We start from the raw sequence: 9,741 nt of genomic DNA, 5'->3' as shown, positions 1-9,741 counted from the left end.
TTAGTGAGCTTGGTGTCCAGCATCGACCAGAGACTGAACAAAAATGTACTCAGGAACCTATTGTCCCGATATGAGATGATATACTATGGGATCCCAAAGTGTACCCATGCTCATTCAAAGAAGAGTTTAGCAGTGGCTTCTGTTGTGATATTCTTCTTCTAGGCCGCCATTATGGCCATCTTCGAGAATTTGTTGATGACTACAAAAGCACAGTCATTGCCATGCTTAGTAGAAGTAAGGCTCGACATGTACTCGATGCATATGGATTCCCAAGGTCAACTAGGGGTAGGAACGGAGTATAGAGGCCTTGCTTCTTGATGGTCGATTTGGTAGTGGCGTAGGCAGTGTAGGATCTAATGTACTTCTCGACATCCTATCGAAAATTCAGCCTAGAAGCACTTCTGCAGTACTGCCACCATTTTCTCAACCCCGAAATGCCCAGTGGCCCAAGTGTAGTGCGCTTCCCAAATCATCTTGGCACACTCACTTGAAGGAACAAAAAGGTGTCCTAGGTGGCATAATAAGGCATCCTGGAGGTGAAAATATAGAAATTGTTGACCCTCCAAGGCATTTGGTATGTGTGGTCGAATTATGGGTCGCTTTTATAGAGAAGTGGCCAATCAGAAGTCTCATGCCCATAAGAGTTGAGCACAGTGGTTAACGCCATGATCGGTGGTTGGCTGAGGCAATCTGCAACATTATTGGTGCTACCCTTCTTATACTTATTTTCAAGTGGAACTATTGCATTTACGTGGACCACTTCTGATGGTGATCATTCTGCAACTTCCCTTGCATCTGTATGAACTGCAAGGGTCAGTGGTCTATGTGGATGATCATTTCCTTCCCCAAAATGTAATGCTTCCATTGTCGGTAGGCCTGCATAATGGAATACACTTCTTTGTCATAAGTGGGATACTTCTAGACTGTGTTTGAAAGTTTCTCACTGTGATATGCCACTGGATGCCCCTGTTGAGTAAGGACTACCCCAATAGCATAGTTAGAGGCATTTGTCTCAATCTCAAATGGTTGTTGCAAGTCTGATAATTCCTAAACCTCTAAGTCTCTGTAGGGAGACGGATATACCTTGATGGAACCTACGAGCTCTGCCTGGACGGTCGTCCCCTGAGCTCGGAGGGTAGGGCATCCCTAGAGGGCAGGGAGAATGGACACCAACAATGATAGCGAATGAGTTATTAGCTCTAGGGGAGGCCTTACTTTATCTCTCTTTAATAGACTATGTATTCTGAGGTATAATATATATAGCCTTAGAATCCCTTTAGAGAGCCCCATAAGAGAGCCTATCTATAGTAGGGCGTAGATAATGGAGGGCCCCTAACTACCCCCCCTGGGCCCAGAGATATAGATAGGGGCCCTACCTAGATAGCCCATACAATTGAAATACACAGTGGTGGAAAGGGCAGTTGCTTACCACTAGCGCAGAGCAGAGGCAATGTTTCAACTCTGTGAATGTCTTCTGTTGAGATTCAGACCAAAATAATTTTTCTTTCTCTCCTCCCTTGGTGACTTGACTCGAGGGCCAAGTGATATGAGAGAATCCAAACATGAACCTATGGTAGAAATTGGCAAGACCCAGAAAGTTGTGGAGCTCTGTCAGAGTGATTGAAGATGGTCAATCCTGAATGACTTGGATCTTGGATGGATCCACATGCACCCCCTGTTCACCAATAATGTATCCCAGATACTGAACCTGGGTCATGCCAAAAGTGCATTTCTCCAAATTGGCACATAGCTTGTGTTGCCACAGTGTTTGGAGAACCTGTCAGATGTGGTGGAGGTGCTCTTCCCAACTCTGGTTGAAGATCAGGATGTCATCCAAGTATACCACTACAAATGAGTTGGTGAATGGGCGCAAGATATCATCCATCAGCCTCCTGAAGGTTGCAGGATCATTCGTCAACCCGAAAGGCATAACCAACCATTCGAAAAGGCCCTCCTTGGCTTTGAAGGCAGTCTTCCACACATCGTAGGGTTCGATTGGTACCTTGTGATATCCTAATTTCAAGTCGGCCTTATTGAAATATTTTTCCCCCTTCAGTTGGTCTAGAAGGTCATCAATCCGTGTGATTGGGTACCTATTTCGTACAGTGATCTTGTTTAGTGCCCGATAGTCAATACAGAGTCTCCAAGTCCCATCCTTATTTTGTACCAACTCGATCGAGCTCCCACAAGGCGATGAACGTGACCGGATGTGAACTTTCTATAGTAGCTCCTGAATCTGCCTCTTGATTTCGTCGTTCTCTAGAACAGAGCGTTGATAGATTGGTCCATTGGGAAGTGGTGCACCTGGGGTCAGATTGATGGAGTGCTTGACCTGATAGTACAGAGGTGCTCCTGTGGGGGAGGTGAAGATGTCCTCGTACTCCTCCACGACCTTGTCCATCTGTTGTTGTCATGAAGAGTGGCCCTGTCTGGAGGCCATGACCATCGTATTCTTCTTTCCTTGAGGGCATGTCATCAGGAAAACGAATTTCCCGATTTTGGAAATGAACTTACTGCATTGTTTTGCAGTAACCAAAGAGATGGTGGTAGGCGGTGCTACCTTTGGTATCATTTACAACTTATTTCCCAAAGTAACAATAATAGCACGAGGCCTTGACTCATACACAGTATGTCGCTTCCATAAGTATGGTTTGCCTAATAATACATCACGGGGAGAAACGTCACATAATACCTCATCTGTGAAGGGCTTGATGCTATATGGAAGGCAGCACTCCTGGCTCACATGAAGATCTCATCCTTGGTGAAGACACCTGATGGTGTACGATTGTGGATGTGTTGTGGTTAGTAAATCCAGCCCCTTCACAACCTCTAGCGAAATGAGGTTCTTTTGGTTCTCACTGTCAACAATGAATTGTAATGGGGAACTCTTTACCCACATCTAGCAGCGAAAGAGGCACTCCTCCTCCTCTAGATCTTCATGTTCCTCCTTCTGGATCTTCGTGGTAGAAACTATGGTGTGTGGCTCTACATCAATAATCTGCTTCCATTTTTCATTCCCCTTGTCGGGTTCTGACTCAGATTCAAAAAATGCATCTAATTCTTAAGCCTTTAGCTCGGCCACCAGTGACTGCTTGGCCCGACACTCCCTTGTGTTGTGAGTGGAGATCTTATGGAACTCACACCACTTTCCCGTGTCCTTTTTTGGCTTCATGGTGTTGTTCTTTGTTTACGACTTTGGCGAGCTGTCTTGGGTCACCCCACCTTGGCTTTGTCCTTTATTCTGTGGTTTGGGGGCACCTTTCCCTTGCTTCGGATTCGATGATAAAAATTCTCGCTTCTTTTATTTAAACTTTTGCTCGATCTTGACGGCATATCGATATGCCGTGCCGAGCGAGGATATGTCCAATAACTCCATCTCGTGCTGCATGTACCTGTGTAGGTAGCCACGGTACTTGAGAACCAAATGCTTCTCAGAATCCTTGATACCCAACTTTGTGCGAAGGGTATGAAAATCATTGGTAAACTCTGGCACATCTTGGTACCTTCCCTATCGCAGCATTGTCCACTTTATGTATTTATCCTCATAGCTCCCAACATGCTAGTATTTCTCCTTGATGGCATCCCGGAACGAGTTCCAAGTGGGTGTGGCTGAAAACAATAATTTCGTACTTTCATCCTTTTGCTCACAGTAGGTTTCCCACCAGTCCTTGACATGGTGGGCTGCTTTAAGAAGTGCAAAATTGATCTTTTCCCGAGTGGAAAAATCATGAACAGAAAAATATCCTTCTAACAGATTTAACCATTTATCTATAAAGTCTGCATCTATCTAACCCTCAAATATGGGAATTTCAAAGTTAACTTATACCTTAAAGGGTGTGGCACTTCCAGAGTAGCTACCAAATGTAGAGATGTCGCCCTTGGGTAGCTGTTGAAGGATCTTCGCAAACTTGTCCATCATCACGTTCCTTTGTCACTCGAGGGCTTCTTCGAGAAAGATTTTTGTAGGATCTCCTGCCCCCTCGTCTTCCTTTTCATCCGCCATGGGAGGCCGTTGGGATTTGCGAGGCTGATCTTGCAAAGGTTCGACCAGTTCAAGCCCTAACTCCTTATATCCCAACCTCATTGGGGACATGAAAAGAAAAACATAGAAAGAGCAGACTGCTCTGATACCACTGATTCAGATTTAAACAGGAACATAATAAATTATAGATATAACCATAAATACAAATATGCAATAGAAATAACACTTCATTTCATTAATATCAAATACAAATATGCTTACAAATAGGTAGCTTATCTCTGAGAAGAGATGTGGTGGCTACATGCCTCTGAACTATATTACAATGAGGCTCCAAGGCCTATTTATTATTTAGAAACAATGGAAAATCCTAAAGATCCAAAAACCTAACCCTAGGAGATGAAGCACCAAACTATGGGCCCCATTTGGGTAAATTGGTACATCAACTTCTGGAGGTTGTAACTTTAGCATATGATTTCTTTTTGACACGCACAATACCTCGTTAGAAATATCTATCTGAGAAATACAAATTTTGAGTCAAAAACATTGGTCCATGACCCATGTTACTCCCGAGTTTCGCAAAAAACTTCGTTTAGGGCCTCAAAACGGCTCCGGAAGTTCAGGACCCGAATAACTAACAAAAATAGTAAATTGTGCTACAAATAAGGAAACTAAAAAACTGAAAGAAACAATGCTTGGGGTCCAAGTGGAATAGGTGGGTGGCCACCAATATCCACCTGGATCATTCCTTCCCCCTTAGGAAGCAATGGTCCCCATTGTGTTGAGTTCCCCCATGAGATGAGGAAACTTACGCTGAACTTGGTCCCTGGTGAGCCACTTGCCTAGTGAAGGATTTGGCCTGCTTTGACAACTCGATATAGTTTGATCCTTTGTTTTCAGGTGTTCTTGATCTGTGTGTCTATGAGTTGATCAGTTGTGGCTTGTTCCATACAATCTGGATTTAATTATGTAGGTGTGAGTTGTTCTGCAATGTCTGATGTATCTAGCAATGGTGGGAAGTATGGTCATAGGCGATCCACATTGAACACTGGGTGCAGGCCAACAAATGGCAGCATGCTGAGCTCAAATGTATTGTCTCCCACAGACTTGGTAATGGTTTAAGGACCATACCGGAGTAGTCTAAGTTTCTGATAGGCTACGATAAGGTGTTCCTTTTGCAAATCCAACCAGAATTTTCCACCCACCTGAAACTTGTGTGGCACCCAATGTTGATCATGTCACTGCTTGTACTTGGCATTTGATTTATCCAAAATTTCATGGACCTACTGGTGGATATGTTGAATATTCTCAATGAATTTGTATGCCTTATCAATTTTAGACTGGACATGAGCCGAATCTGCCGGAGTAGTTGCAAATGGCATGGCCACATTAATGGGACATAATGGTTGGAATCCCAAACCCGCCTGAAAAGGTCTATGGCCAGTCAGGTTGTGGAGAGCCCAGTTATAGTTGTGTTGAACATAGGGGAGGCTCTCATCCCATGTGTGTGGATGCTTTAAGTTGTACATGTGCAGAATGTGTACGATCATCCTGTTGACGACCTCTGTCTGGCCATCAGTTTGGGGATGGAAAGTTGTGGACTTAGTGAGCTTGGTGTCCAGCATCTACTAGAGACTGGACCAAAATGTACTGAGGAACTTGTTGTCCCAATCTGAGATGATAGACTGTGGGATCACAAAGTGTACCCACACTCGTTCAAAGAAGAGTTTATCAGTGGCTTCTGATGTGATATTCTTCATGTAGGCTGCCATAATGGCCATCTTTGAGAATCTGTCGATGACTACAAAAACATAGTCGTTTCCATGCTTAGTAGAAGGAAGGCCAGACATGTATACCATGGAGATGGATTCCCAAGGTCGACTAGGGGTAGGCAGCGGAGTATAGAGGCCTTGCTTCTTAATGGTCGGTTTGGAAATGGCATAGGCAATGCAGGATCTGATGTACTTCCCGACATCCTATCGAAGATTCGGCCAATAGAAATACTTATAGAGTATTGCCACTGTTTTCTCGACCCTAAAATGTCCAGCGGCCCGACTGTAGTGTGCTTCCCAGATCATTTTGGCACACTCGCTTGAAGGAACACAAAGGTGTCCCAGGTGACATAATAGAGCATCGTGGAGGTGAAAATCTGGAACTTGTTGACCCTCCGAGAGTGTCTAGTATGTGTGGCCGAATTTTGGGTCGCTTTTGTAGAGAAGTGGCCAATTAGAAGTCTCGTGCCGACAAGAGTTGAGCACGATGGTTAACGCCATGATCGGTGGTCAGCTGAGGCAATCTGAAACATTATTGGTGCTACCCTTCTTATACTTGATATTCAAATGGAACTATTGTAGTTATGTGGACCACTTCTGATGGCGATCATTCTGCAACTTCCCTTGCATCTGTATGAACTATAGGGGTCGATGGTCTATGTGGATGACCATTTACTTCCCCAAAATGTAATGCTTCCATTGTCGATAGCCCCGCACAATGGAATACATCTCTTTTTCATAAGTGGGATACTCCCAGACTGTGTCTGAAAGTGTCTCACTGTGATATGCCACTCAATGCCCCTGTTGAGTAAGGACTACCCCAATAGCATAGTCATAGGCATCTATCTCGATCTCAAATGGTTGTTGCAAGTCTGGTAATGTGAGCACTAGTGCAGAGCAGAGGTGATGTTTCAACTCTGTGATTGCCTTCTGTTGAGATTTAGACCAAAATAATTTTTCTTTCGCTCCTCCCTTGGTGACTTGACTCAAGGGCCATGTGATATGAGAGAATTCCAACACGAACCTGCTATAGAAATTAGCAAGACCCAAAACACTGCGACACTCTATTAGAGTGATTGGAGCTGGCCAATCCTGAAGGACTTGGATCTTGGTTGGATCCAGATGCACCCCCCGTTCACCAATAATGTATCCTAGATACTAAACCTGGGTCATGCCAAAAGTGTGTTTCTCAAAATTGGCACATAGCTTGTGTTGCCACAGTGTTTGGAGAACCTGTCGGATGTGGTGGAGGTTCTCTTCCCAACTCTGGTTGAAGATTAGGATGTCATCCATGTATACCACTACAAATGAGTTGGTGAATGGCCGCAATATGTCATCCATTAGCCTCGATAATGTTACAGGAGCATTCATCAACCCGAAAGGCATAACTAACCATTTGAAAAGGCCCTCCTTGGCTTTGAAGGTGGTCTTCCACACATTGGAGGGTTCAATTGGTACCTGTTGATATCCTGATTTCAAGTCGATCTTGCTGAAATGTTTTCCCCCCTTTATTTTTCCAGAAGGTCATCAATCCATGGGATCGGGTACCTATTCTAGACAGTGATCTTGTTCAGTGCCCGATAGTCAATACAGAGTCTCCAAGTCCTACCCTTCTTCTATACCAACACGATCGGGCTTCCACAAGGCGATGAACTCGGCCAGATGTGACCTTTCTGCAGAAGCTCCTGAATCTCCCTCTCGATTTCGTTGTTCTCCATAACGGAGCACCGATAGATTGGTCCATTAGGCAATGACGCACCTGGGGTTAAATCGATGGACTTCTTGACCTGACAGTGCAGAGGCGCCCCTACGGGGGATGTGAAGATGTCCTCGTACTCTTCCGCGACCTTGTCCATCTATTATTGTCATGCGGAGGGGCCTTGTCTGGACATCGTGGCCGTTGTCTTCTTCTTTCCCTGAGGGCGTATCATCAGGAAACAAATTTCCCAGTTTTGGAAATGAGCTTACTGCATTGTTTTGTAGTAACCAAAGAGATGGAAGTAGGTAGTGCTACCTCAAGTAGCATGTACAACTTATTTCCCAAGGTAACAATAATAGCACGAGGCCTTAACTCATACACATCATGTCACTTCCATAAGTATGGTTGGCCTAATAATACATCACAAACATCAATGGGAGCAACGTCACATAATACCTCATCCGTGAAGGGCTTGATGTTGTATGGAAGGCGGTACTGTTGGCTCACGCGAAGATCCCGTCCTTGGTGAAGCCATCCAATGGTGTATGGTTGTAGATGTGTTGTGGTCAGTAAGCCCAGACACTTCACGACCTCTACCGAAATGAGGTTATTTTGGCTCCCACTGTCGAAAATGAATTATACCTAGGAACTCTTTACCCACATCTGGGAGAGAAGAGGCGCTCCTCCTCCTCTAGATCTTCGGGTTCCTCCTTCTGGATCTTCATGGTGGCAATGGTGGCATTGGGCTTCGCATCGATAATATGCTTCCCTTTGTCGTTCCCCTTTTTTGGTTCTGACTCAGAGTCGAAACATGCATCTGATTTTGAAGCCTTTAGCTCAGCCACCAGTGACTGCTTGGCCCAACACTCACTTGTGTTGTGAGTGGAGCTCTTATGTAACTCACACCACTTTCCCGTGTCTTTCTTCGGCTTCACGGTGTTGTTATTTACTTACAGCTTTGGCAGGTTGTCTTGGGTCGCACCACCTTGGCTTTGTCCTTTATTCTGTGGTTTGGGGGCATCCTTCTCTTGCTTCAGGTTCGCAGATCCAAAGTCTCGCTTCTTCTATTTAAAAAATTTCTCGATCTTGACGGCATATAAGTATGCCATGTCAAGGAAGAGATGTCCAGGAACTCTATCTCGACCTGGATGTACCTATTTAGGTAGCCACGGTACTTGAGAACCAAACGCTTCTCAGGATCCTTGATACCCAACTTTGTGCGAAGGGTATGAAAAACATTAGTAAACTTTGGCAGATCTTCGTTCCTTCCCTGTCCCAACGTTGTCCACTTTATGTATTTATCCTCATAGCTCCTGACATGGTAGTACAGCTCCTTGATGGCATCCCCGAACGAGTTCCAAGTGGGTGCGGCTAAAAATAGTGAATTCATACTTTCATCCTTCTGCTCACAGTAGGTTTCCCACTAGTCCTTGACGTGGGGGGCTACTTTGAGAAGTGAAAAAGTGATCTTTTCCCGACTGGAAAAATTATGAAAGGAAAAATATCCATCTAGTAGATTTAGCCATTTATCTACAACATCTGCATCTATCTGAACCTCAAATATGGGAATATCAAAGTTAACTTGTACCTTAAAGGGTGTGGCACTTCCAGAGTAGCCGCCAAAAGTAGATGCATCGCCCTTGGGTAGCCTTTAAAGGATCTGGGAAAAGTTTTCCATCATCGCACTCCTTTATAGCTTGAGGGCTTCTTCGAGCAAGATTTTGATAGGATATCCTACCCCCTCATCTTTATTTTCATCCACCATGGAAGGTCGTCGGGAGTTGCGAGGATGGTCTTGCAAAGGTTCAATCAGTTCAATCCCTAACTCCTTATATCCCGACCTCATTTGGGACATGCAAAGAAAAACAGAGAAAGAGCAAACCGCTCTGATACCACTAATCTAGATTTAAATATGAACACAACAAATTATAAATATAACCATAAATACAAAGATGTAATAGAAATAACACTTCATTTCATTAATATCAAATACTAAAATATGCTTACAAACAGAATGGAAATAAGACTAGCTCGGGCGATGGTAGCTTATCTTTGAGAAGAGATGTTGTGGCTACATGCCTCTAAACTATGTTACAATGTGGCTCTAAGGCCTATTTATTATTGAGAAACAATGGAAAATCCTAAACATCTAAAAACCTAACCCTAGGAGATGAAGCGCCAAACTATGGGCCCTGTTTGGGTAAATTGGTACATCAACTTCCCGGGGTCGTAATTTTGGCATACAATCTTCGAGGAATACAAATATTGAATGAGAAACATTAAACAATGAC

The sequence above is a fragment of the Pinus tabuliformis genome, chromosome 4_2 (genome assembly GCF_031772625.1).
Source record: "Pinus tabuliformis cultivar Carrire ecotype Pingquan chromosome 4_2, CPIR1, whole genome shotgun sequence".
NCBI lineage: Eukaryota > Viridiplantae > Streptophyta > Pinopsida > Pinales > Pinaceae > Pinus > Pinus tabuliformis.
This window is presented reverse-complemented; position numbering follows the sequence as displayed.